We start from the raw sequence: 27,332 nt of genomic DNA on the forward strand, positions 1-27,332 counted from the left end.
TGAAATACTTTTAAAACCAGATTTTTAAGGAAGCATGGTAGAGCACCAATGCTACCATTAAATAAACCTGAGTATAAGGTTCAAGGTCATATAGTATAACTTTAGGCAATTTCTTTTTAACTTTGGTTTTCTCACCTATAAAAATAGGAGTAGTGATAAAACCTCTCCTTAGAAATAATATAAGGGAAATGCCCAGCACACAGTGGGCCCTCAATAAAACATGGCATTAGTAAGCCAGAACTACTAATTTCCTTGGCCAAGTCAAAACTTTCATAGGATCACCATCAGGAAAACAAAAAATTACAGTGAAATAGGGAAATTGTGTAGGTAATGGGGAAAAGAACTTTCACTTCCCTTTTATTTCTCAGAGGTTTAATTATTTCCTTTTCTATTCAAGATGAGGGAAGCACGTTTGAGACAACAGGTTTGGAAATGTAGGTACTTTATAGCATGTTTATGCTTTTAAAATCAATCAAAACTCTTTAAGACCACAAACCACTGTGCGTGGTGCTTTTGTGGATGGTAGGAGTAATGAACATTTTCCTATAGGAAGACTCAGTTTCACAGAGCCCATGAGATGAGCCAGAGGAGAATCTTTTACCCACAAAGAGGAAAGTGGTAACATCCTTCACTTCCTTTGTGGTTTTAACCTAAACCACAACTCCTCCCCTTTAGTTATAAGTGTTTTCTTTACATACATTCAGATGTGAGTTAGCTTTCTTCCATCTAATATATTGCTCTCTTCTCTGCCTTATAGAAGCACATTCCATGCTCCTCTTTTTGTCAAGGCAAGCTTTTCATAGAACTGGCATACAATGGGCTCCCCTAAATGACAGTTTTGAGCTGTCCTCAAAGCCCATCTATTCTATCCATAGATAGAGTCTGTTCCCAGTAACTCCTGGAAGACTCCAGAGTTCTTCCAATGCCCAGCCCATAGCACAGGGCAGGAAGGATGAATAAATGTACTGGGTATTGCTTAGGCAAAAGAGGAGAAGCCTTCTGCTCTGAAATGAATGAGAATATCAGGATTTCCAGTTAGAGACCAATGGAGGAAATATGTCTTCTTTGTGTTTTTTGAGAGAAGAAAGAATGAATGAAAAGGGGAAATAAACACAATGCTCAAGCCAAGGAAAAGAAAAATAAGAACATACCCCAAAAGTGGTAGGTTTAGGAAGGTGGGCAGATTGCTGTATCCTAACTGCTGCTGTGGTTCCCAAGTTAATATTTGCCAGACTTAGCATTCCTGCGAGTGCCTTTGGGATAATGGGCCCCAGTCAGCATCACGTGAGTTCTCCATCTCAGGGACAGGATTTCAACCATATCACACACAGCTCTCATTACTTGCAAGGAAATGATCTTACTGAAGAAAGCAGCACAAACCATAAACATATTTACTTAAAAAGGCAAAGCAGTGCCTCTATTCACAACTAATACAGCCTGTTGGTCTCAGTTGCTGATGTCTGAGCCCAGAAGAGCACTTCCAGGGTGGATCTGAGAGCCCCTTCAGGACATAGGCTATCAGATAGACATATTCAGGTTTAACTTCTTTGCTAAAAGGAATGGAACAGCAGTCATTGTCTAATTTTTTAAGCACCCTTGATGTCAAGAGGGTTTCTACTCCAAAGAGTAGAAAAAGAAAATCCTCTGCTATTGGGAAGTTTATGATCTTGTTAGGAAACCAATATGCCAAAAAAATCAGAATTCTAAGGCTAGAAAGGACCCTAGGTATCATATGATCCATTTTAATCTCACTCCTTCCAGCTTTTTGGTTGACAGTTTGATAACTTGAATCTAGGGAGGCTGAAGGACTGTCCTTAGTCACTCAACTAATATATTAACAGAGATAGAAACAAATTTTCTAACTCCAATTCTGGGTACCCTTCCCTTATACTTCAAAAGGAATAACTAGAACAAATAACTAGTGAGTTAATATGACAAAAACAATGCACACAAAAGTATTATGGAATGTGAAGTCTGTTAGTCCAGAAAGATTTCTTTGGAGGAAGATCTGAAGGATTTATGTGTAGGAATTGCCAGAAATTCAATTCAATTCAACAGCCATTTTCTGAATGTCTAATCTATGCAAAGCATTTGACATAGAGGGGAAGAAAGCCAACAAGGTGTATATCACATAGACCCCATCCTAAAAGGCAGCTGTACTAACTAAATTTATTAGTTAAGGAGAATAACTGAAGCAAGTCATACAGAAAGTCATTAGCCAGCAAAAGGAGAAAGACCCTCAGAAATACTGTGATGGCAAAGAAAAAGCTGATCAGGAATCTCAAGGGGATATATCTTGAAAGGGAGAATTCAAATTGTATTAAAGTATTAAGGGGGAAAGTTTTCTAAATTTAAGCCAAGGAAAAGGGGAAATAATCAGTTAACTTATACTTTAAAACTATTTGGAGTTTGTTCTTATAGACATAAGATCTTGATTTGTTATATTGATCATAGCCACATTCATTCAGAGCTTGGTATCACAAAGAGATTTAAGAAGACATTTAAACACACACACACACACACACACACACACAAACACACACGCATAAACACACACACACACACACAGAGATCATTGGTAGAAAAACTTGGAAGCTTGCTCCAAAGCTCATATGGTAGACTAGAAGAATGCCAAAAACCATAAGGGACCTTACAGATCATTACAAATGGAAAGATCAAGGTTCAGAGAAACATAAGGAAAACCAACTTTGTTTCAGTTCTAAGGTTTATACTTTTTAAGCCAAAAAAAAAAAAAAAAAAAAAAAGGGACATGAAAATAAGCACACTATGGACACAATGGAACACAATATTTTAAATAAAGATAAAAAGTTACCGTGGTGGTAGAGGATGCTTCCAGAACATTCCACTGCATTAGTCCTTTGGTTTGCCAAAGATACTTTCCAGAAGAGAATCATGTTCTACTCAGTCATGAGAGTCTTCCATAGTCATTACCAAAAAAAAAAAAAATTCAGTCTATTTCCATCCAAGGCAAGCCCGTAGTGGGGGGGGCAGGGCGGGGGAAGCTACAGGGACTACAGACACATCTTTGATAAATAAAATGAGTTGATAAATTAAACTATCAGTTCACAGGCCACCAAGTTTTCTACAGAGCCTAGCAGGGCTCAATAAATTCTAAATATAAAATATAATAGGCTGATGATGACCTTGGCTAGTGGACTCTTTGGATATCATGATACTTACACTGCTATAATTTTAACCCAGTTTATCTATTACTTGTCCAAATGTAAATCCAATTATTTTACTATCACAGTTATTTCTGGTTATTCAAAAGCCAAAAACAATTCCAAACTTTAATATAAACTATAGGAAGTTTTGTGGATGTTCTTGCACTACAATAGTCCTCCAACAGATTCATCAAGCCCTGTCCACACAAAATAATATAACGATGATGCCCTTTATATAAATAGACATTTCTCTTCTGATAGTAATAGATTTGCATGAATTCATCTTTACTTTCTCACCTCGCTCCTCTAGTGACAGAGATCAGCAGTAAGTGAAGTTGCTAACAGTGATCATAACCTATCACCTCACTCTCATTATTGCTGGTATTGAGAGAAATAGATTCATAGAAACATCATCTTAGGAATTAGTCAAAATGGAAAATGCAGGAAGATTCAGGAGTCATACTTGATGATGTCATTATTGTCATGAGTCAAGCAGCATTTCTCATTCATTAGTACCATATTTCAAATCTCAGTACATAATCAAGATGTTAGGAATAGTTTTTGTAGAAAAATAGACTTACAGAGCTTTGTTCTTTTAGTTTCTACGTAGTGAATTTCTCATTCTCCGGTTTTTGCCTAGACTAGGAAGTGAGCTAATTCATCTTTTTAAAAAATATATATATTTTTAGATGTTGATAGACCTTTATTTTATTTGTTTATATGTGGTGCTGAGGATCTAACCCAGTGCCTGACACATCCTAGGCAAGCACTGTGCCACTGAGCCACAACCCCAACTCTGCTAATTCATGTTTATGTTCACTGTGTACTATGGTGTTCTCGGTAAGAGGTAATACCTTTAAAAATGTGCATGCTTGCATATGCATACAGTGTGTAAAACTGGTTATCTCTGGAGTAGCTGCAGTAGGGGAAAGTCAAAAGGGGACTTTTTCACTTTTACTTTTTTGTATTAATTTTATAATTTGCACAAGTATCATCTACTTACATACTTATAGTCCTCATACCTGTGAAACTGAGGCAGAGGATTCTTTGAACCCAAGAATTTAGGGCCAGCATGGGCAATAGAGCAAGACCTTGTCTCATAATAAAAATAAATAAGTAATTAAATATATTTTTATAAAGTAAGCAAAATTCTTGTTGAGCCTCTCACTCCCTGGAATGTTTCAGCAGTGACCAAGATTAAATAGCAATGATTTTCAAAGTTTAAAAGGCACTGGCTCCGTTCTGATCTAGCCTGCCTCTTATTCCTCCACAAAGTGCATCAGGTGGCACTTTTTCATTTAAATATCTACCAAAGTTACCTTGAGACAAATATTCCCCCAAATTTTGTGTCACTGTTCCTAATAAATAAACATTCTTGAGGTTTGCCAAAATCACAGCTGGTAATTGCTGGAATACAGATTCTGAGAGTGTTAGGTACATTTAAAGCATTTGCAGAATCCAATGTTTTATAAATGCACATAGATTTTATCTGGTTTATTTCAATTCTCTTAGGGTTATTAAATTCAATTACCAATTATTAGAGTGTGGGCAAGAATTTCTAAATAGTAACATAAGGTTGGAACGTTAAGCAAATAAATATTAATGAGTGGTTAAGGGAATCTATTGCAAAATTGTAAAACAGCATTTTGAAATGAGAAGAAAAGTATCCATTCCTCTATCCTTTCCCCAAATACATATTTATTATATTTGTATTACCTAGAAACTTTACTTTTGATATTTTTAATGCTAAAAAAAGGAAGCATGATGTAATGAAAAACACACAGACTAGAGAACCACACAGATTTGGTTTGAATCTCTGGGTGACTAATGAGTTGGGTGATTTCTGACAATTCATTTGACTCTCATTTGTTCGATCGCTGTAGTACTGCTGGCACTTTGCTAGGTGCTGGGCATTGGGCATACAGCAGTGAAGGAGGCAGAAATTAGATTATGGTTTGACGGGGAAGATGGACAATTAGACTATAAAAGAGTGTGAGAAAAAAAATTACAAGGAAATATGTAGGGGAACTAACCGGGTCTGAGGTGGCCTGCAGAGGAGTGATGTTCAAGGCAAGACCTGAAGGATAACCCAGAGTCAACCAGAGGAAGCAACTTCTTCCTCTCAGGAAGAAGAGTTATAAAACAGGGAGTATAACAAGCTATCTCAGAGATTTCTCTGAAGTTTTAATGAGTTTTGACATTTAAAGCATTTAGCATAGCTTCTGGCACATAGTAAATGCTCAATAAATGATAGCTATTATTTTTCTTTTTTTCAATCTTCCCTGAGTTATGTCTGAATCCACCCTCAAAAGTCCAAAAACTGACAAACTGACCTTTCAACCAAATATTTACCTTCTCCCACTTATGCTATATGGGAGCAGGAGGGTTGAGCAGAGCAAAAGCACGTCCTATTGGCAAAAGAGCGCACACACTTGGCTCAGTGTGGGACCCTCACCTTGACCACAGAGACAGGTTCCCAACTCTCTTTTCATAGGGTTAACATGTTACGTGAATCAGATCAAAATTCTGGCCCCCTCAAAGGCTGCTGGTTCTCCCTGTTTAATCAGACATGAAACAAATCGCGTGCTGCGGCAGAGGCGTACAAACACGCTTTAATTACAATATTGTAACACCAATTAGAGATCTATCTAATCGAGGACTCCGCACTTCCTGCTCGGATATTACTCCCATGTTGGGATAATTACTGCTAATTAAGCTTGGAACTAATTAGGCTAAATGATCTCATTTATACCAACAAAGATGACTTCTAGGAGTTCATAAGAAAAACTAGGGTGATTTTATCATTCCTGGACTATTTGGCATTTCACACTGGAAATAAAACACCTTCCCCTGACGTCAAGTTATGCACATAGTTTGTTCCTCTGGAATTCTGGTCCTAAATGGTGGTAGGTTCTTCATTTGTCTACACAGATTCTCTTATACAGTGAAACAACGCTGTACACTCAAATTATACCATATTCCTCCACAAATGGCAATCACAGTCTCATGAGGGGGCAGCCACTGAGAGCAGGGACAATAACACAAAGTGATCTACCCACAGCCTTGTCTTGAGTCCCTTTTATCTTGCAGTTACTTTTCCTGTGCCTCAATACCCTTACCATAGTGTGGAGTAAGGCATGGTTTGGGGAACTTGGTCAGATGGACCCAGGTTTGTGTAAACGTCTTATTCTTCCTAAGTTTCAGTTTTCCGTTTCTAGGGTAGGGACAATAATAATGCCATGTAGTGTTTCTCTGAAGATTAATGAGCTCATACATATGGAATGCAGAATACTGCTTGGTACACAGTAGCTCTCAAAAAGTAACAGGATTTTTTCTTTCCTTTTAGGGCACCGTAACACCCACATCTGAACTAAGTTGCTCATCTTACCTGTCCTCTATTCTTCTATGGCATAGTGTCAAAAATCACATGACAGGGAGTTGGGAACCCTAGTTATTCTCATGTCTATCTCTAACTAGCTGTGTGACTTAAGAAAGTCACTTCTTCCTGGAAAATAATGACATTCATTGCATGTGTTGAGCCAGGTACTGTGTGGAATAAACTTTCTGACTTAACCTTTATAGCAATTCTCCCCATTTTAGAGATAAGGAAACTGAGACCTAAATAAATAAGTTATTTAAGAACAAAACAATCCTCACTGCCTTTAAATGACAAGGTTAGGAATTTAAATTGCATCTCACTTCAGAGCCTACTCCCTACTCATTTTTTTTTTTTTCCCACTAGAGATTGAGCCTGGGTTGATTTGCCACTGAGCTACATCCGTAGCACTTTTTCTTTTTTTCTTTTGAGAGAGGATCTTGTTAAATTCCTGAAACTGGCCTCAAACTTGCAACCTTCCTGCCTCAGTTTCCTGAGTCGCTGGGATTTCAGGCATGTACTACTGTGCCCAGCCAGAGCCTACTCTCTTAATCTTTATTATACTGAATTGCTCCCTCATCCCCATTTTTAACTGATGGAACTGGAGTCTCCAGAGTACCTTCTAGTTCTAAGAATCTGGTTCTGTTCTATGGTGTAGGAATCTTATTTTCAAGCAGCAATATTAATCAATTATGAAGCCTTTATTGTGCCTAACACATGTTCCATTCTATGGAGAATAACACAGCCCCCACACAAGCACCTAATATATAAGTCTAATAAGATCTGCCACAAATATGTGGGCACACTGACGTGCTTATGTGCGTGCACATACACACAACACACAGATAGACTTTGTTGGATTGTTCCACAGGGAGAAACAAAACTCAATAAATAGAACCAGTTTCTGTTCTTAAATATTACAGTGGACTGAAACCATCAATCTGTGAACCTTTCCTCCTAAAGAGGTGTTAAGGGGATCAGAATGCAATACTGGCTGGTCACCTTTGGTCAGTTCAGGTCAAGAATTTCCTCAACCAACAGAACTGAAGCTATCCCAGAAGTGATTTCAGTTAAGGTCAAAGAGATGTATGGAAACACATTGGTCACCTGATTCTTAGGGGTCTTTGCTGAGAAAACCTGGCCTTTAGTTTACACTCTAACAGAATATAAAATCCAGGAAGACATTGGATTTGCGTAGTGTTTTATCTCCAATCCCCCAAACACATAATAGATGCTCAATAAATGCTAGTATATAGAACACATGAATAGAGAAAATAAAAAGTACTGGGTGTCAGAGCTGGAGTTTGGGGCAAAACCAAGGAAGTTTATATACCTCTTCAGACATGGGAAGGTCAGAGAAGGTACTCCTGCCCTCCACATTCTGTTCTTTGACTCATGTCTGGAGAGTTGCCCATAGTTACACCTTATGTGAAGTCAGTCCCTAGTTTTGATTTCCATCATTCTTGGATCTCTCCATAGAGGAAAATGGAGGTCGAATTCCTGCTGAGAAAGAACTCAGGGACTTCAACAGAATCTGGTGGTAAACTCTACTCCAGTTCCCATATCACTGAGTTCCTCCCCACCTGGTGGCTTTACTTTGATGGAAAGAAGGGGACCTTTGTCTGCAGCTAAGCCGTGGGAGGATAAAAAACACTGAGGTACCCTTGCCACTATCTGTAATTCACTGTCCAGGAGTGAAGCAGGTTGGTCTCACATCAGCCTGGGTGGGAGCATGAATGATGGCTGGCCAGAAAGTTCAAGAAGCATGGAAAGATTTAGAATCTGGAGTCTTGGGTCTCAGACCAGGCAACCTTTGTTTCTTTCTATTGTAAAATGGGGATAACAAGAGCAATCCTACCCACTTCAGAGTTGTAAGAAACAAAAGAGGTAACAACTGTTACAACTGATTACATGAATGTTAATATCATATAAGAATGAATTATTATTTCTTGGTCAAAATTTTCTCTAGTGATGGAATTGCTAGGAATGTTGTGATTACCATGTCCTCAGAGGCACTTGGTAGTCCTCGTGGTATTCAGCCTGGTGGATGGGAGACAAGCAGGTCCTCTGATACCAAGGATGGGTCTGTCTCTACCAGTGATTGATTCTGGCTACCCAGCTAGCAGGATGGCTCAAGAGCCTTAGACCTAAGTAGCAAATAACACACTTAAGGTCTTCTTGCCCTCCATACATTTCTTTGCTGGGGATGAATTTATATGGATAAAGACCAGCAGGATCTAAGGATGCCCTCCTGATTTTCTACTGTTTACAAGGGTTGATTCCCTATTATTCTTAAGAGTATGAGCAACTCTGGCAAGTGAGGGACACAGGGAAAGACCTCTGATCAGAGGGAACCCCAGTCTGACTTACTAGAAGAAGTCACTTTTAAGAAATCCTGAAAGAGGACAGGAACCTACCTTTAAGGACAGGCCTTAAAATATAATTTAAGAGTATGAAAAACAAATAAATGCTTTAGTAAATTAAGAAAACTTTTATAAGATGAATCATCATGTTATTCTCCCAGTTCTCATTTTGGATTTTGTGTATGCACAGAATTTTAATATATCATTTTTGTTTCCTTAACATAGCTGAGATCCTTGACTTCCTATACTGCTAAGACAAACCAGTAAGAGAGATGAGGGCCTCTGTGGTAAGGATGGTTAAGAGACCTATCCAGAACCCCAAATCAGCATGGTGTATCTAAGGAGAATTTTGTTTAGTTGACCGACCCCTTCATTTGACAGATGAAAGAGTTGTGACCCAGAAAGGTTACATGATGTGCCCAAATTTACATAACTATGCTCCTCTGAAGACCAATTACTGGGATCTTGCTTGAGAAAATATACCAGTTTTCCTCATGTGAGAAGAAAAAACAAAAATGTTTAACATCTGTTGCTTTGGTGGTGGGGGTAGTCAATGAAGTTGCCAAAAAACAAGGCCACCAATTAAGGGCATCCAAAAAATCCCCCATGTGGGACTCTCAGTCGAGAATAACTCCTACAAATGACAGAAAGGATGACAGTCACCCAAGGCAGGTGTGTTAGGGAGCCCATATCCTAGCTATTCCTTCCCCCACGAGGTCAGGATAAGACTTAAGGTGGGCTGATTTCTTCAGGACTGTCTCTTCCCCTTCAAGCAATATGCCTATCCCTGAAATATCATCCAGTTATTTGAATATATATTTGAAAAAAATATATATCCATGTATTTGAGGGCCAGTGGGCTGGAATCTCCTTAGCGAAGAACCTTATCTAAAGGCCCAACTTGCCCCACACTGTGGCACATGTCTGTAATCCCAGAGACTTGGGAGGTTAAGGCAGGAGGATCATGAGTTCAAAACCAGCCTCAGTAACTTTGTAAAGTCCTAAGCAACTTAGTGAGACCCTGTCTCAAAATAAAAAACTAAAAAGGTCTGGGAACATGGCTCAATGGTTACACACTGCTGGGTTCAATCTCTGGTACCAAAATAAATAAATAAATAAATAAATAAATACCCAACTTTGAAATGGTTCTTCCTAAATTTATGTCTTTAAAATGTCCTTCCTAGATGGGCACAGTGGTGCATGCCTGTAATCCACTCAGAGGCTGATGCAGGAGGATCTCGAGTTCAAGGCCAGCCTCAGCAAAAGCGAGGCACTAAGCAACTCAGTGAGACCCTGTCTCTAAATAAAATACAAAATAGGGCTGAGGATGTGGCTCAGTGGTCGAGTGCCCCTGAGTTCAACCACAGGTAACCCCCCCAAAAAAGTCCTTCCTAGTGGGATGAAAGTGGTTCCCCTTTGGGCATCTTATTTGCATTCTCCTCAGTATTCAAGTTCTTGCTCACTCATTTATTCACTTGTTCAACTGGTGTTGACTGGGTTCCTATTCTGAGCTACATTAGGGTAGGCCTTGGGAAGAGAGCATTATTGCAATGAGGAAGTAATTGCTCTCCAGTAATTACCCCCTACTTCTACCCCCTGAAGACTAGATTATCTATCACTCTTCTTATCTGAGAAGTATTAGCCTCTGTTGGAAGGGGGAGGAGGGAAAAATTCAGAACTAATTGGTTTAATGCCTCCCATCTTCAAGAAAACAAGTTCACATATCATCCAGTTATAGCTACAGTGAAGGAACTAGACTGGTGGGCAAATGAGAGAGAAAAAAATGGCAGGACCACAAACAGAGAAATAAGCTTCTGGATGGTACAACAAACAACATAAAAGTCAAATTGTTATGATTTGGATATGAGGTGTTCTCCAAAAGCTAATCTCCTGTTAATGCAGGAACATTCAGAGGTAAAATGATTAAATTGTGAGAGCAGTAGCCTAATCAGTCCATCCTAGTTTGAATTGATCCACTGGGTGGTAACTGTAGGCAGGTGAGGCATGGCTAGAGAAGGTGGGTCACTGGAGCATACCATAGAAAGGTTGCTCTTCCTGTGGCTCCTTCCTCTTCCTCCCTCCCTCCCTCTCTTTTCCTCTCTCTCTGCTTTCTTGCTGCCAAAAGGGGAGAAGCTTTCCTTTGCTGCTCCCTTCCCACCACCCCCACCAAGTGCTGCTTCATCTTGGGCTCAAACACACTGGTTGTCTATGGACTGAGTCCTCTGAAACAGTTTGCCCCAGATATACTTTTGCTCCCGTAAGTTTTTCTTGTTCCGTATTTTGGTCATGGTGATGCAAAAATATGAAAAAATCTTATTCATTCATTCAACAAATATTGATGTGCACCTGCTAGGTGCTAGGCACTATTAGGGGCAGGGTTATAAGATTAGATAAGATGATCTTATTCTAAAGACTCTCAGGATTTAGAGAAGGAGACATACACTCCTCAAAATTAAGATGAAATAAGTCCTAAAAGAAGTATATATGCAGCCATAGAAAAAGAAAAAACTGAATTTGGAGACATTTCTAAGATGAAATTAAAGATTCTCAAGACTATAAATATACAGAAATTAAAGGGGGAAAAGAATTGGATTAGTCTGAGGTTACCACCTTTTTTAAGGTGGTAATATTTGACTAGGAAAGGGAATATAGGAAGAGATGTAGACTTTCTGGATGATTAAAAATGTGCCATGGAAGGTCAAGGTTGAGATGTTCGTGGGCAATTGAAAATATGTCTGGAACTCAGGAGAGACATAAAAGTATTAGGGAAATCACATAGACAAATAGTTGTGGAAACCATGGAAAACCATAGGGAAAGTAAAGAAATTGTTGATTAGGAAATCAGTCAATAGTGTTGTGTTAGGAAGAATGGGAGTAGGGATAAAGGGACAAGCTGAAGAATAGGAGCAAAAGATAGCAACTCTGCCTATATAAGAGTAAATTATGAAAACATAATTCCTGCACTTAAGAAGATGATAATGCAAAGCTTCTACCCATTCCTATTTCATAGAAATTGCTTTAACCTAAGTCACAAATGGCTTTGAATTTTCAAATCCAGAAAGCACCTTCTAGCCTACATCTTGCCTGACCTCTTTGTGGGGTCTGCACTACTGACTTGTCCATGCCTCTTAAGGTTCTCTCCCTGACCTGACTTCGGTGACACTATCTTTTTACTTCTTCTCTCTCTTACTTCTCACTTTTTTTCCCCAGCTGCTTCTTATACCTTTTCATTAACTATCAGGGATCCCCCGAGTTCTATCCTAAGACTTTTCTTTTCATTCAAGGTGCACTTTCTAGGTATTTTGCAAAGTTTCAGTTGCTGCTTGTGAAATACTAGTATTTCTAGCCCAGACATGCAGTTGGACACAATACCTGACACATAGAAAGTAAGCAATAGATGTCTGCTGAAACCACCTGAGTTCTAGCTGGATTTTTTCAGACCACAGACTCCACTGGCCATCATCATCAGGGTGTCCAGATTATGCCTGTGAGTCTTCAGATTCATCATAAACGGAAATAATCTGTGCCTGATCCTTCTTTCTTAACTTTTTCCTCCTTTTAGGAAGTGGTATCTGTTAGGAAGAATTTTCTTTGTTGGGTTTTAAAGCCTCTCAAGCCTGTGGAAGTGCATCTCTTAGGAGATGAACTGACTACAGAACTTTGCCCTTAAGCACTTCTACCCAGTGACAGAGCCCTATTGAGAGAAGTGACAAGTCTAGGACTTTTCCTGAGGATAAGGGGATAGCTTGGACATTTCTAAAAAGATAAGAGGTGGAATTGTTAGCATACCTAAACTTTGATATGAAAAGACTTCCATAAGAAAGGAAGCAGCATGCTTTGTCATGGAGAGAGTGCAGTTGTATGTGTTTGCTAATGTTGGCGTGTGCCTGTGATTTGCAGAGCAGAACGGCATAGCTTTGAAAGTGTGATTGTTAGTGCTACAGTGGAACATTAAATTTGAAACAGCCAGCAGTTGAGCAGAAGGCAGTCTTAGTTGCTGGGTCACCAGCAATGCCACCTTCTAAGTAGATAAAGGGATCTCTGCATTAGGAGGAGGAGGGAGGATTGGTTCCTGAGATCAGGGTGGGGAGGTTCCTGAGACTAGAAAGGATTTAGGCTTCGTTGTGCAGGAATACTACTCACTTTCATTTCCCATGGTCTCATTATTTCCCCACATTTTCCTTCCACAGAATTAGGCATTATTCTCATTTGGGGTCAGTTACATGCCAACTTTGATGCAAAAAGAAAAAAAATATTTTTGTACCATTCATTATGAGCATATCTTTTTTTTTTATAAGTGACATATTTTCTCCTTGCTTTCACTTGATTCAGAAATAAATGAATGGGTTCCATTTTGTCTTTTCCTCTTAAATTTCCCTTGAGCACATACCAAGTATGTATAAAATGTCAACTCAATTAGAAGTAAGTTATCTAGGATTATGAAAAGAAGGCCAGAGTAGTATTCTCTTCCTAAACTTACTGATGATATTGCTATTGCAGTAGTAGCAACAATCTCTTATTAAGATTTTTTAAAAACTTTCTTCTGAAAAATCTAAGTCAATTTCTTTAAATTCTGCACAGTCTATGAATTCATTCTTACAGAAAATTGTTACCAGAGCCAATGGGTTTGTAAAATCCACTTGTTGAAATTGTGTGTGTGTGTGTGTGTGTGTGTGTGTGTGTGTGTGTGTGTGTGGCAGGTAGGTGGGGAGGTGTCAGGAGAGGGAGGGTTAGGAAGGAGTTTAAAGCTGGATATCCCTTTAATAAGTAAAACACAACTATAAACAGATACAATCAGCACTGGAGGGGAACCTTTTCCCAGTGCCAGAGGATGTTCTTGGCCTCCTTTTAGGCTTCCCAACCATCAAGACTCTTATTTTCCATAGCCTCCAATCTAAGCATTTTCCTTCCTTCCCTTCCTCCCTCCCTTCCTTTCTTCCTTCCTTCCTTCCCACCCTCCCTCCTCCTCTCCTCTCCTCTCCCCTCCCCTGCCCTCCTCCCCCTTCCTCTCCTCTCCTTTCCCTTTCTTTTTTCTTTCTTTCTTTCTTTCTTTCTTTCTTTCTTTCTTTCTTTCTTTCTTTCTTTCTTTCTTTCTTTCTTTCTCTTTCTTTCTTTCTTCCTTCCTTCCTTCCTTCTCCTCTCCTTTCCCTTTCTTTCTTCCTTCTTTCTTTCTTCCTTCCTTCCTTCCTTTCTTTCTTTTTTTCCCTCCCTCCCTCCCCCTCTTTCTTTCTTTTCTTTCATTTTTTTCTTTTCTTTCCCTCCCATCTTCCACACAAGATGAGGTAATAAAATGTGTCAGATGTGATAACCTCATACATCCAAAGTCCTTCTATGTTTCACTTTCATCTAGAATCTCTTTTTCAGTCCCATCAATGAGTAAGTTAAAAGTAAAGAAACTCACACTTAGGTCTAAGGTAAAAGCCAAAAACCAATGGCTCTTAAGCTTCAGGACCTCTCACTTTCACAGACTTCTTTCAAGACCCTGCATCTAAGTAAGTCTATTCTTTTCTTCAGGAGGGTCCCCAAATTGAATAAGCTTCAGGCTCCATGAAACCTGAACTCAACTCTGTACACATATTTCATTCTCAAGTACCTAGCTAACCTCTTTCTCAGTAAGACCCAACATCCATTTCACCTGACAATGAACCCCACAGTTGCTCAATTCAGACACATATTAGAGGAATGGAGCCACCACACAGTGAAGTTTCCAGCATAATTGCTACTTCAAATGTTGGGCCCCGATATCTTGAGATGTGCTTTTATACCAACCAGATCCTTTGATTTGGTGCTGAGGGTCTTGACAACAAATTTTAAAATTTGTTTAAAGTTTAAAATCCCTGCCATACTTTTATAACTATCAGGTTAGTGGTCACTCAGTTATGGTCTTTCAATGAAGATTAATCAAAGAGATAAAAATTTTAAGAAATAGTAGTTTGGGGTTCTAGTAAATACATGGTAGGAATTGCAAGCTTTGTGTTGGTATTTTGGAAAGGGCTGACGACGATGGTGGGAGTGGGTGGATCTGAAGAAAATTAAACATCTATCAAGAACTTACTATTTACTAAGTTCTGGTACAAGAGCATTTTACAACCACGTTGCATGTAATCCTGGGGAACAATGATCCCCATTCCAAATTCCCAGAAGTTTGCCTGAAGATCCATGATTGAAATGAATAGAGGAAAAAGAGGACATAAGGCCAATCCCAGGGTATTGACCTGGGTCGGGGGAATATATTCAGATTCCAAGTCACTGAATACTCTAGCTTCCTACATGGCCAGCTTTCTAGGGCACTTGTAATTTCACAGAGGCAGGGGTAAAAGGGCATACTATCCAACTTTCAGCCTATCTTTGCTTTAACATAGTGAGAGTTCACTAACAGCACTGGACCAGGAAGGAGAACATCCCCTGACACAAGGAAGCAACTTGCAAGTTCTGTCTCAGGCAAATATTCTTCTGAGACATGGTATCCTGCAAGAGGAATATAAACCTACTCTCCTTCATAGTTACACTGCGAAAACAGCAGTGGGAATCCACTGAGGAGTTGTGTAGGCTTTAGCAAGTGAGCTCACCTCTTTGGGCTTAAATTTTCTTAGGCATAAATTGAAGAGGTTGGAAGAGACGATGGCTAACTAACGTCTATGATTTAGTCCTTGGCAAGTACACTGAGTTATTAACTGAAAAAGGATTAGCTTGCTTTTATGGTGGCTATAGGAGTCAGGAGAAAGTATAGGAAAATGGAATTTGAGAAAATTAACAAGTGTTGTCTAATAGAACTTTCTGCAAAGATGGAAATGTTCTCTATAAGTACTGTCCAAAGTGGTAGCTGCTAACTACTTGGGGCTATCAAGTACTTAAAATGAAGTTAGTGTGACTAAGAAACTGATTTTAAAATTTTATTTCATTTTAATTATTTCAAATTTAAATGGTTATATGTTAATAGTGGCTATCATATTGAATAGGGCAAATATCAACTTTATACAAGCCAAACATTAGGTATAGAGATCAAATAAGGGAGTGGATTGAGAACTGTTTCAGTTGAAGAATAAAGGAAAGCATGGGTTTAATTTAGGAAATTTACAAATAGAGCACAATTATTGTTTTAGACCGTCTAAAAAAGAAGGACAGACTGTCATTTTGTAAGGAAGGCAATAATAATGGTACTTTGTGATTATATATAACCTCATGCTCTCCAAGAGCCTTTCATGATCATAGTTTGATCCTCAAAACAGCTCTGTGATATAGAAGACAAGTAATATTTTCTCATTTTTGCAGATGAGGAAATTGAGGCCCAGATGTTTGTCCACGTTTGCAGGCTTCACACAGTAATGAAGAAGTATTTTGAACCAATCACTCCCAACTTCACTTTTCTAGTTCCTCTCTCAGACCTCCAGACCTCCAATCCCTCCCCTTGCCTAGCTTCACCATGGAAATGATAACAAATTATAAAATACTCCTAAATATAATAAGGATATGAAAGGTGAGGAAAAGAAGGGGCTCAATAATCCATCAAACTAAATAATCAAACCCTGAAAAAAATCAAGAGTTAGCTGTATCTTAGCTGGGTGTGGTAGTGCATGCCTGTAATCACAGCAGAAGGCTGAGGCAGGAAGATTGCAAGTTCAAAGCCAGCCTTCACAAGTAATTTAAAAAAATACTAAGGGTATATAGCTCAGTGGTAGAGTGCCCCTGAGTTCAATTCCCAATACTGGGGTGGGGGGGGGGCGGTGGGGAGAGTTGTATCTCTTAAAAGAAAAGAAAGGAGGGAAAAATTAAGTTCCCACTATGTGTTGGGTGTTGAGAAATTACTAGTCTGAGCTCACACATCAATGAAGTGGCACAATTTGGCATAGTCAGGATTCTGTTCTAGAACTCCTGGCTATTTCCACAAGTCACATCCACATTCAAAGGAAGTGAAAGATTTCCTCCCTTTTTTTCTCTTCCCACTGAGAATGCTGCAAAGAAGCAAAGCATGCAAACTCTGGAATTGTCCAAACTGAATTTGAACCTTAGATCTGATGTTTTTCAAAGGATTTTATATTTTCGAGTTCTAGTTTCCTCAGCTGCAAAACTGGGGAATCATTCTACTAATTTTACAGGGTTATGGGTGGATTCAACAAAATTAAGTTATGAAAACACAGCATAGTACTTGGCGCAAGTGCAGAGTGAACAGTAGTTATTAATATTTTACATTTTTAATGTGCTGCAGACTGTTGGCAATTCTAAAACAGGAGTTCCAAAAATTACTTTAGATAAGGTAGCGTTTTTGCAAAAATCCACTGGGTAGATGATCTCTGGAGGACAAAGGACACTCAGTTGGATGATCAAAGTGAAGGTGAATGGACACCACAGGTTTTACATCATCATTGGCAGAATGAGCAACTGAGGCAGAAACGGTGAAGTGATACCTTTGCTTCAAAAGGCATAGGAGTTGTCTTGCTTTCTGACCTTTCATCTGTAAGATGATGTCACCATTGCCTTCTCTTGAATTCACATATCCAATTCTTTATTGCCAACGTCTACCTGAATGTTACTCCTGTATGAAAAGCAACATTCCCTAAAGAGAACCATTCTTTTTTATTCAATAATTACTTATGAAGTATCTCGCGTGTGCTAAGCTCGGTTCTAATAATCAGGGTTCAGCAGTAAATAGGAGAGGTGGAGAGAAACAGTCACAAAGTGCACAGATAAATAAGGCCATTGCAGAATATGATGCTATGAAGAACAAAAAGAAGAATGTTGTGATGAAGAGTGCTTGCAGGTGAAGGGCAGGACAAACGACGGGTTAGGAAAGTTCACTCAGACCTTAAGTTGAAGATCTGAGGGCAGACTATTCTGGGCCAACGGTACAGCAAGTGCAAAAGCCCTGAGGTAGAAATAAACTTGGTGCATCTGAGGGAATGAAATGGCCAGTGTGGCTAAGGCTGAAATAAAGTGTTAAGAGACGAGGTCAGAGAAAAGCAGGGGCCAGATCATGTAGGGCTTATGCTAGGCCACGAGAAGGAGTTTGGATTTTGTTTTAAATGCATTTGAAGGCCATTTGGATATTATTAAGCAGGGAAGCAATGAGATCTGGTTTGCCTTTTAAAAAGATTACTCCTAATCCTACTACCCCGCTTCCCAAACTCTGAAGTGTGAGTGCGCAAGTGCACGCACACGCTTTCTCTTAAGAGCATCATCATTTTGCCAGTTACCTAGGCATGTGAGCTTCTCCCTTCCCCCATTCAATCTGTTGCCAAATCCCATCAAGTCTGCCTCAATAGTGTTTATGAAGCTCAACCTCTCCTTTGTATCGCCCTAGTTGATGTCTTTGAGTAAAGGTTTGCTTCTGTCACTTTCCTGTTCAAGAACTTTGAACAGACCTCCAGTCCCTAAGAAACCAAATCAAAATTCTCTAACCCTCCACCTTTTTATCAAGAACTGCTCAGTTCTCTTCGCTCTACATTTACCTATATGCATCCTGTACTCTGGCCAAACTGATCTACTTGCTTTTCTTGTACATGACTTGCTTTTATTTATACTGTTTCCTGGGAGTGAATTGACACTCCCTCAATTACATCTGTTGAGATCCTTTGCCATTCAATCCCTGGAGTAGAATGATACCATCTCCATGGCACTGTCTCTGCTCTTTCTGACTAGATGTGAACTCCCACAGGATTTTGCCTGAACCTTTTTAAAGCATTTATTATATTCTTCTTTGTATTACAGTTATCTGGGTATGTGTCTTACTCCACTACCAAATTATTAGCTCTTTGAGGATGAGGACTGAATACTATTCATTTTTTATGCCTGTTAACACCTACCAGAAAAACAAGTGCCTACAAGAGGTACCTGATAAATGTGTTGAATGAATGAATGAACAAATGAATAAATAGACAAATAGATCCTAAAATTTATCTTTGGGCTGCATCACTCAATAAGATGATTTTGGGAAATTTATGAATAGTCATAAGAGGGAACAAGAAGGGTCTAGCCCTTTAATCTTCACAATGGCTTTTAAGGGCTCCTGGGAAACACAAATAAGCGTGGAAATAGTTTTCCATTGTTTTACATGGAATGGATGTCAGAAAAAAGTCACATGGGAGTTGCTGAGAATTATGCACTGTGTTAACAGTGCCCTAGGACATAGATTCCATGTCTGTGGCTCTTTGCTACCCACAGTCCTTCAATCCTCATGGTGGGTTTATGGGAAATAATGTAAAACCATTTCCCTTAGCAATTAATTTTGAGTTGAACAGTTCCTTTTCTGAAAAAAAAAGATAAAAGTTTCAGCTAATTTCCCAATTCTTCACTGTACTATATTAGCATTCCAAAAAGACTAAATTAGTGTGTTGGGGTTTACCTCAATCAATTGCATTGGTGAGTTCATTTATTTTAAGTGACTTTGCTTTGGAAGAAAGGTACAGAAAGAACTTGCTCAAGAAGCAGAGTCTTCTATTTTTTTCCTTTCTTTCTTCCTTCCTTTCTTTCTTTCTTTCTTTCTTTCTTTCTTTCTTTCTTTCTTTCTCTTTCTTTCTTTCTTTTTTTTCTTTCTTTCTCTCTCTCTTCTTTTTTCTAGAAAATGGGTACAACATTTGCTTGGGAAGCAACAAAGCAACCTTTCCTTACTATCTCTTGCTTCATGCATTGACCTCGACTCTTTATGAATAAGACAGTAATCCCATGGCATTGTTGTTATTTAAATTACATGGACCATTAGTACATTGTTTAGTTGAAAACCATCTGTTATTAATTATATCTGAGAGTCATGAAGAACCAATGAATAAGGGTGCCTTGTTTTTATTCCTTTTTAATGGCTTAAAAGGTTCCTCCTAGAAGATGAACGAATCCATCCAAACTAGTTTCTTTCGTGAGGGGCTTCCTGGGTGTGAGTTTGCTCACAATGGGACTGGTGCTCCTCTTGAATCCTCATGAAAACCACACCTTTCTTGTCAACCAACAAGCTGGATGCCAGCATGGTCTGAATAGCCAGGTGGTTCTGAATCATTTATGTTAATTTTCTTTTCTGTTAATTTATTCTGCAGTGTAGAGTCCTGAAGAAGTGAATAGAGGCAAGTCTTTCTAACTCTGGTTTCTAGAATGTGTGGTTGAGAGCATATGGGATTTTATTATCAAGAGTTTAGCTTGAGCTGGGGAGATAGCTCAGTCGGTAGAGCTTGCCTTATAAGCACAAGGCCCTTTCTACCAGCTTAATATCTCTGTTTTCTCTGGGTCTTAGTCCCTGGCTGTGGAAAGCCAACTACTATTCCATTGCCCAGAGAGTCCAGAAAATAATCTTCTTTTTCAAACACTGTTTTTATATGTAAGTGAGGTCAATAGAAAGATAAGGGTGTGAGCAGCTCAGAGGTCCAGCACTTGCCTAGCATGTGTGAGGCACTGGGTTCAATTCTCAGCACCAGTATAAGTAAATAAAATAAAGGTCCTTCAACAACTTTTCTTTCTTTCTTTCTTTCTTTCTTTCTTTCTTTCTTTCTTTCTTTCTTTCTTTCTTTCTTTCTCTCTCTCTCTCTTTCTTTCTCTCTCTCTCTCTTTCCCTCTTTCTCTCTCTCTCTCTCTCTCTCTCTCTCTCTCTCTCTCTCTCTCTCTTTCTTTCTTTCTTTCTTTCTTTCTTTCTTTCTTTCTTTCTTTCTTCTTTTAAAGAAGAAAGATAAAGGTATGAGCCCTATCGTTAGGAGTGAGTTGTCCACTCTCTTGCCTGTGGTTCTCTGAAGGAAGGGGGATGAAGGTGCATTTCTATTATGACATTTGGTTCCTTGGGGTCAGAAGTATTCTCCTGTAGTTCAAGAATATGAGGAAAAAATACTATCTCTGCATTTCAGCAAGGTGGGATGTGAAAACTTGGATGCAAATCCTGACTCTACTTTTAACAGAGGAGCCTGGGCAAGTTACTGCACCTATCTATGGTTCAGTTTGCCTAACTTTAAGACAGGAACAAAAATGTGTGAAGGTTTTGCACGGGTTATAATGGGATGACAGATGAAAAGCATCTGTTATAGAAAAGATAGAGAAATACAGAGAATGACAGAAGAATTTGGTGGACTGGTAACTGAACAACCAAAAGATTTATCATGACCTCCCAAAGGGCTCTGTCTTTGGACCTATCCTGCTCAATTTATATAGCAATAATTTGGTTAAAGCTACAGAAAGCATTTTTTAAAATCTCATTTGACAGAGTATAAAAATAAGAAAACCCATTGGCTATGTGTCTTATCACAGTGCTAAAACTCCAGTTGTTGACAGAAAAGAAAAAAAAGAAAAAGAAAAAAAAAATCTCATTTGAGGATGCTATAAAATTGGGAGAAATGATTGTCAAATGCAAATGCAAAAAATAAACCAAAAAAAAAAAAACCCTCAAAATGTCAATTGTTAAAAAATGAATTTCAAAATTGATAAAAACAAAAATAACTTAAATCCAACATATAAATACAAAAGTCCAGGATGCCTACATAGCAGCATGTGTAAAAAAGAAGAGGAGAAGCAGAGTGTAGAGAGAGAGTGAGCAGGGGAGGAGTCTAGAATTCTGGTGCTGAAAAATCAAATACTCCCAGGCTACACCAAGAGATGTGTGGTACCTAAAGCAAGGGAGGTAAGAGTTCTGTGTTCCCTGGGAGACAAGTGATCAATTTTGAAAGCCTCTCTTTAAAAGGAATACAGACAAACTGAAGTGCAATGGCCAGAGAGAAAAAATTTTATACAGTATTCTATAAGGAATTTAGTGTTCCACCTGGAGAAGAGAAGTTTTAAGGGGACCCCCACACCTATTTTCAAATATGGGAAGGACCACATCTGTTAAAATGGGTAAAACTGACTACATGTCTCTACAGACAAAGCCAGGACCAGTGAATGGATGAAAGCGAAGCTCAGGAAAGTTGCACCAAGCTGCCTCAGTGACTCACTAAGCTGTCCTCACTGATCCCTTCCACAGACTCTGTGTAGCTCCTTGAGGGGAGTGTTATCATCAGGAATACAGACAGCAGACCATTCCAGAGGAGTTCAAATTTTCCTTCTACCCCTCAAAAATCATGGCTGTCACTGATCTTTGGGAGACAGAACCAAAGGTAAATGCTTTTAGTGAAATACAATGTTTTATTTATTTATTTATTTATTTTAAAAAATCTCTGAGTTCTGGGCAAGTACTATTTTGAGTCAGTAGCACAGAACCACAGAAAAGGCACTGAATTTGAAGACAGACAAATTTGGGTTAAACCCAAGCTCTGATTCCTGCTATTTGACTTTATTAAAATTACTTGACTTCTTTGAGCCTCACTTTCTTCATCTACCCATATTAATACTTAGTTTAAAGGTTTTTGGCAGGATTAAATGAGATACAATGTCTCATTGATTCTAAGATGCATATGTTATCACATTTTAACAGCTCTGAAATGAAGCTATTAAACATTCTAATATTGATGGTACATATAGCATACATACAATGTAATTGGGAGTGTTTATTTTTTTCAAATAGTGACAGATTAAAGTGGGACTTACAAAAATCAATAGCAATTTATATTCAAAGGAATATACTACTTGTATATTACACAATTAGCATAATAAATGGCACACAATGTGTGTTCAATACAGTGCTGTTTCCCTTCTTCTTTTCTAGAAGTTTTTCACAACCTCTTGAGAAATAGGGAGGTTCTCCAGAATTTATAACTGGAATTGGCTGACAGATTCCCAATATGGCAAATTAGTGAGAATGTTCACACTCACCTGACCTCATGGAGTATTATTTCTATTCCACACTCACACACATACACACACTTATGTATATATACAATATGCATATTATTTCTCACCCCATTTTTCCCATGGTCATGTGAACATTCTGTAACCTTCCAACTCTGCTTGCTCAGTATACTTTGGTTCAAATTGAAGTTCATTTATTGAGCATAAGGCTAAATGTGTTTGCCTGCTTTATATGAGGAGAGAGGAAATTCCTGCCATTGCCAACACTCTACTCCCATTTTTTCAAACCAATCACCTGCCACAGAATGTCTATGTCAAGTTTAATACCCTTCAGATTTGACTTCTTTCCTCTACTGGTGCTCAATTCAAGGTGCTTTACTTGGTCACAAGAAGCATATAATGAATTCAGTGCTGCAAGGATATATCAGTAAGGGAAATTTTTTCTTGACCTGGCTGGCCCCGAACATAATCATCAGAGGTTTTTTTTTTTTTTTTTATTCCTAGGTAGTCAGATACCATGGTTGTAAGTGCAGATTTTTCCTCATGTAAGAACATATCTAATCCTTTATAAAATGTTATCAAGCGTGTTGCCTTGCTGTTATTTCATGTCAGTGAAGTTGGCCAGGTTAATTACATATTACACAAAATCCACTTCTTTATAGCTGCCTTACATTTTTTAACTATTTAATGGTATATACCATCTAATCTTGCAGCAATATTAGAAATTCATTTGCTAGTGCTCTCTCTCTCTCTCTCTCTCTCTCTCTCTCTCTCTCTCTCTCTCCCTCTCTCCAGACCCACTTCTAGACAGTGATTGCTGCTTGGTACCCCCAGCAGAGGGTGTGCAGGGAGTATGATCAGTTAGCCAGTTACTCAGTCAATGTTCATTTGACCCCCTATATGCCTGTCATTATGCTAGGTTCTGGGACTAACTAGAAAGATAAAAGCTATGCCTTTAAGGCATTCATCTTCTAGAACAGAGATATGGAACAGAAGTCATACTGAGCACTGGTTCTCTCAAATGACAACACTTCACTGATTTGGCTGTGGTCTCCATCCCCTCTTTCAATGTACAGATATAAGGGCTGGGGATGTAGCTCAGTTGGTAGAGTGCTTGCCTCACATGCCTCACATGCACAAGGCCCTGGGTTCAATCCCCAGCAATACATAATCACACAAAAATTGCACAGATGTAAGACCCACAGCACGCTGAGCTGCAGTTGCTAGTTGACTAACTTTGGGATGCCCATACTCTGCTGAGTTGTCTGCTCACAAAGATTCAGTGTGTTTTTTCCTAGACCTATTTATGCTAGTTCTTCTAATTATTGTAATTACATGATTTAATTAAACTGCTTTAGAGAAATATAGGTACAAAAAATAAATTGTTTCTATAAGATCTAAGTTGAATGTACGAGACAGACACTAAAAGTGAGTCACTAAAATAAAACAATAACAATAAAATTGTGCTGTCAAGTTAGGCACAGGACAGCCAATTGTCAAAGATCATTTAATTTGGAAAAATTCAATTGCCTCACAACTGTGTTTAAAATCTTGGTCCACTTTAAAGAAACCAAGACCAAAAAAAAAATAAAAAAAAATATATATATATAAGAAATAGAATGCAGAGTGCTAATTGGAGGTCCTAAACTCCAAAGATGAGGCCTTGGCCCTACATCAAAAACTTGAGAGATGTTTTAAGTTAAAGGCTTAAGGAATGATTCCATCATTTTGTATGATTCCTGCTTTAACTCACTTGTTCAACTAAATCACTAACTATGAACTGAATTGGGTATAAGGGGGTTTCTACTGTTGGTAACATAAAATGTTAAGAGCCACAAAACAATGTACTGAGGCAGACAAGATGGTCTCTTACTGAGGAAGAAAGTGCTTGGGACAACCTCCTTTGGAGGAGGCGCGTCCTGTACTCCTTGCCAAAGGGAAGAGAAGTTCCCAGGGAAATAAGGAAAGGCTAATCACTTCTCAGGAAAGGACCCAGTGGAGTCACATAACTCAGTTTTCTAACCTTCGTAAATCAACCCAGAGACAAGAGAGCACAGGTTTGACTCTTTTTTCCGCCCTGTGTTCTGAAGTCATCCATGCCTCAGTGTCCACATTTGAAAGGTGAGAAAAATAGCAGTACCCACTTCAGTGGGCTATTGTGAAGACTAGATGAGATGACTTTAAAATAATCATGTATTAATAAAGATGTAAGCAAAAACTATTTTAAGACTTTCCGGGAATAAGGGAATAGGAATGCTGAGAATGATTCTAGAGATGAAGGAAATGTTTTATTTATCTCTAAAGTCCCCCACCAAGAACATAAAAGTATGAGATTGAAGAGAGGAGAAGGTGGACATAGCCCCCAGATGCTGGGAGCTATATCAGCTCCTGAGACTGGCACACAGAGTAGAAAGCAGGCACTCTTAACTAGCACTCAGCATCTCACATAACAACTCACCAGACTCTTCCAACTATTTCTAACAAGCCATTCCCTCCATTTTTTTTTTTTTTTTTTTTCTATGTGGGAATTGGGTGTCATGAAAGCTAAGCACATCACTCAGGTTTGTGCAAATGGTAAACTAGAACTCAGGTCACTTGACTGCAAATTCTGTGTGCGTTCCAAGATCCCAGATCACCTTTCTCTAGAGCTGTTCAGTTCACAAACCCTGTGCTGTGCTGTCTTGTGTGTATTCATTTGTCAAAACTTTTGGTAGGAAAGGATGCTGCAACTAATGGCTAAAATGAGGGTTGGAGATTATCAAGGATTTCAATTATCCTGCCTATCTCCAACCTCCATTACCAAGGATAATCAGAAGCTAGCTCTAGCAATTTTCTGCAACTTTCATTAATTTTAAATAAATTTATACAAGTCATTTTTCCCCCTTTACCCAAATTAAAATGTCCTTGTCTTTTCAGTTGCTTGTTATAGGCAAATCCCTTGCATGTCTTTGAGACTGTCTGTTGTTTTTCTCTGGATCCTTTGTATTTCTGCTTTGTTTTCTTTGAAATGAAAGGACCCAATGCCGAATTTTGATTTTAAGGTGAAGTCATAACATCAATGTATATCATTAAAATGTTTTATTGTAATTACAGAAATATTCAATGCCAAATTATGTGCACTATATTATTTTCTGCATTATTCTTTATTCCATTCTCAAAGTTAATACAGCCTATTATATCTCATTCATTCTTCTGACTGCTGCTGCACAGCGAGCAGATGTCTCCATTGAGCAATCCACAATGAATCCGAGATCTTTTTCCTGGGCACTTACAAGTAGAGTAATTCAGAGCCCATCAGTGAGCATGAGCTGTTTCAATTGTTCCTTCCAGTGTACATTAGCTTGCACTTGTCTACATAAAATTTCAAAGAATCATAGATATTAAAGATGGAAAAGACCAGTTAGTTTATCAAGCCTTCCCGCTCTGCCAGCAAAAGCAAGCAAAGGAAGTAATTCTATCAGCACATACTATTTTAATGATGTTTATTAATAATAATTACAATTACCGTTTATAGTATGTAATCTCTTTCATCCTGAAATCAGTTAAGAGACTTTTTAAAAGCAGCATTTCTCTTTCAAAAGGAAACCAGAAACGTATATCAATGTTACCATACCCAAAGTCAATCCAAAGAAGTCACACATTGAATTCCGTTGACTGCAATAAACAACTCTGAGCGCCAACCACTTGTAAGGCAGGAACCCTGTTGGGTGTTGTGGCAGATGCATAGGTGAACTGAATGTAAATACCTGCCCCTTTGCATATCACCTACTAAGTGATTTCTGGTAGTGAACACATGTAACTATTGTAGTCATTTTAAGAGTTCATAACATGGACACTCTGGGTTCTTCTGGTTCTAGAAATTGAGAAAGACTTCATGAGGAAAGTGACAATAAATAGAGCCAGGCCTCAAAGGATGAGCTTCAAGTCCACAGATAAGAGTTGGGAGAAGGAGACTTGAATAAGGCCCAACCAAATCAAAGAAAGAGATCTTCACTGGATTTCTACTTTATAGTATGCATTTTCTTATTACATGTGAATAAAGACCTCTTTAAACAATTTTAGAATGTAGAGACTCAATTTAAGTAACCACCTGAAACAACAACCAGAACACCTGGACTACCAGTTGTGACATACTTATGGAAATTAGACAGAATGTCTTAAAAGAGGACTCTAAAAATTTCTTCAGAAAACCTGGTATTGTATGTAAGAAAAGTTGAGAATTCCAAGCTACAGACTAAATTCTATAATCAAGGAGTAGATGAATACATGATCTACCTGTTAGTACCTTAGTACTTACCTAGTACCACATGAGAACTGATACTAGTGCATCATTTAGTCACTCCAGGGATTTGTGGGTCCTTGTTGGAACACTACACAATTTTAGAACATAGAATTGGGGACAGAAGCATAGAACAGGAGATTTCATTTTCTGACTCCTTCAATAGTTATCTATGTAAGTATAGACCAGGAAAAGGTCAATACATTCTTATAATGAATAAGAACAGATCAGATGCTTCTCTACTTTCAGAGAACCTAATTTTTGAAAACACTGTCAACATATCAGTTACATACTGTATTAGTTTCTTATAAAGTTGGCTAGTTAATGCCATTTTAATAACACCACTGATGTGAAGAAAAAGGAAACAACAGAAGATTTCTGGGTCTTCCATATTTGTCCCTCAAGGACCACGGCAAATGTCATCTCCTACATGAAGTCTTCCCC

The 27,332-nt window shown here is 38.5% G+C and overlaps 1 protein-coding gene, 1 non-coding gene and 1 pseudogene across 4 annotated transcripts in view; 2 read left to right on the plus strand and 1 right to left on the minus strand.

Moving 5' to 3' along the window:
• Bcl9 (BCL9 transcription coactivator) overlaps positions 1-27,332 on the minus strand; it is a 79,994-nt gene that overhangs the window by 42,640 nt on the left and 10,022 nt on the right. The window contains exon 2 of one of the 3 annotated variants that reach the window (XM_047517160.1): positions 2,834-2,936. The exons of the other annotated variants lie outside the window; for them this stretch is intronic. The gene's annotated coding sequence lies outside the window, so the exon portion shown is untranslated. The remainder of the gene's footprint in view (positions 1-2,833; positions 2,937-27,332) is intronic. 3 annotated transcript variants of the gene reach the window in all.
• Positions 1-27,332, plus strand: part of LOC124989253 (60S ribosomal protein L10a-like) — a 137,895-nt pseudogene that overhangs the window by 10,137 nt on the left and 100,426 nt on the right.
• On the plus strand, positions 21,084-21,166 carry LOC124968778 (small nucleolar RNA SNORD71). Its single transcript, XR_007105841.1, has one exon. It is a non-coding gene; the product is annotated as a small nucleolar RNA SNORD71 (small nucleolar RNA).

This window comes from Sciurus carolinensis, chromosome 1, assembly GCF_902686445.1.
Source record: "Sciurus carolinensis chromosome 1, mSciCar1.2, whole genome shotgun sequence".
Lineage (NCBI taxonomy): Eukaryota > Metazoa > Chordata > Mammalia > Rodentia > Sciuridae > Sciurus > Sciurus carolinensis.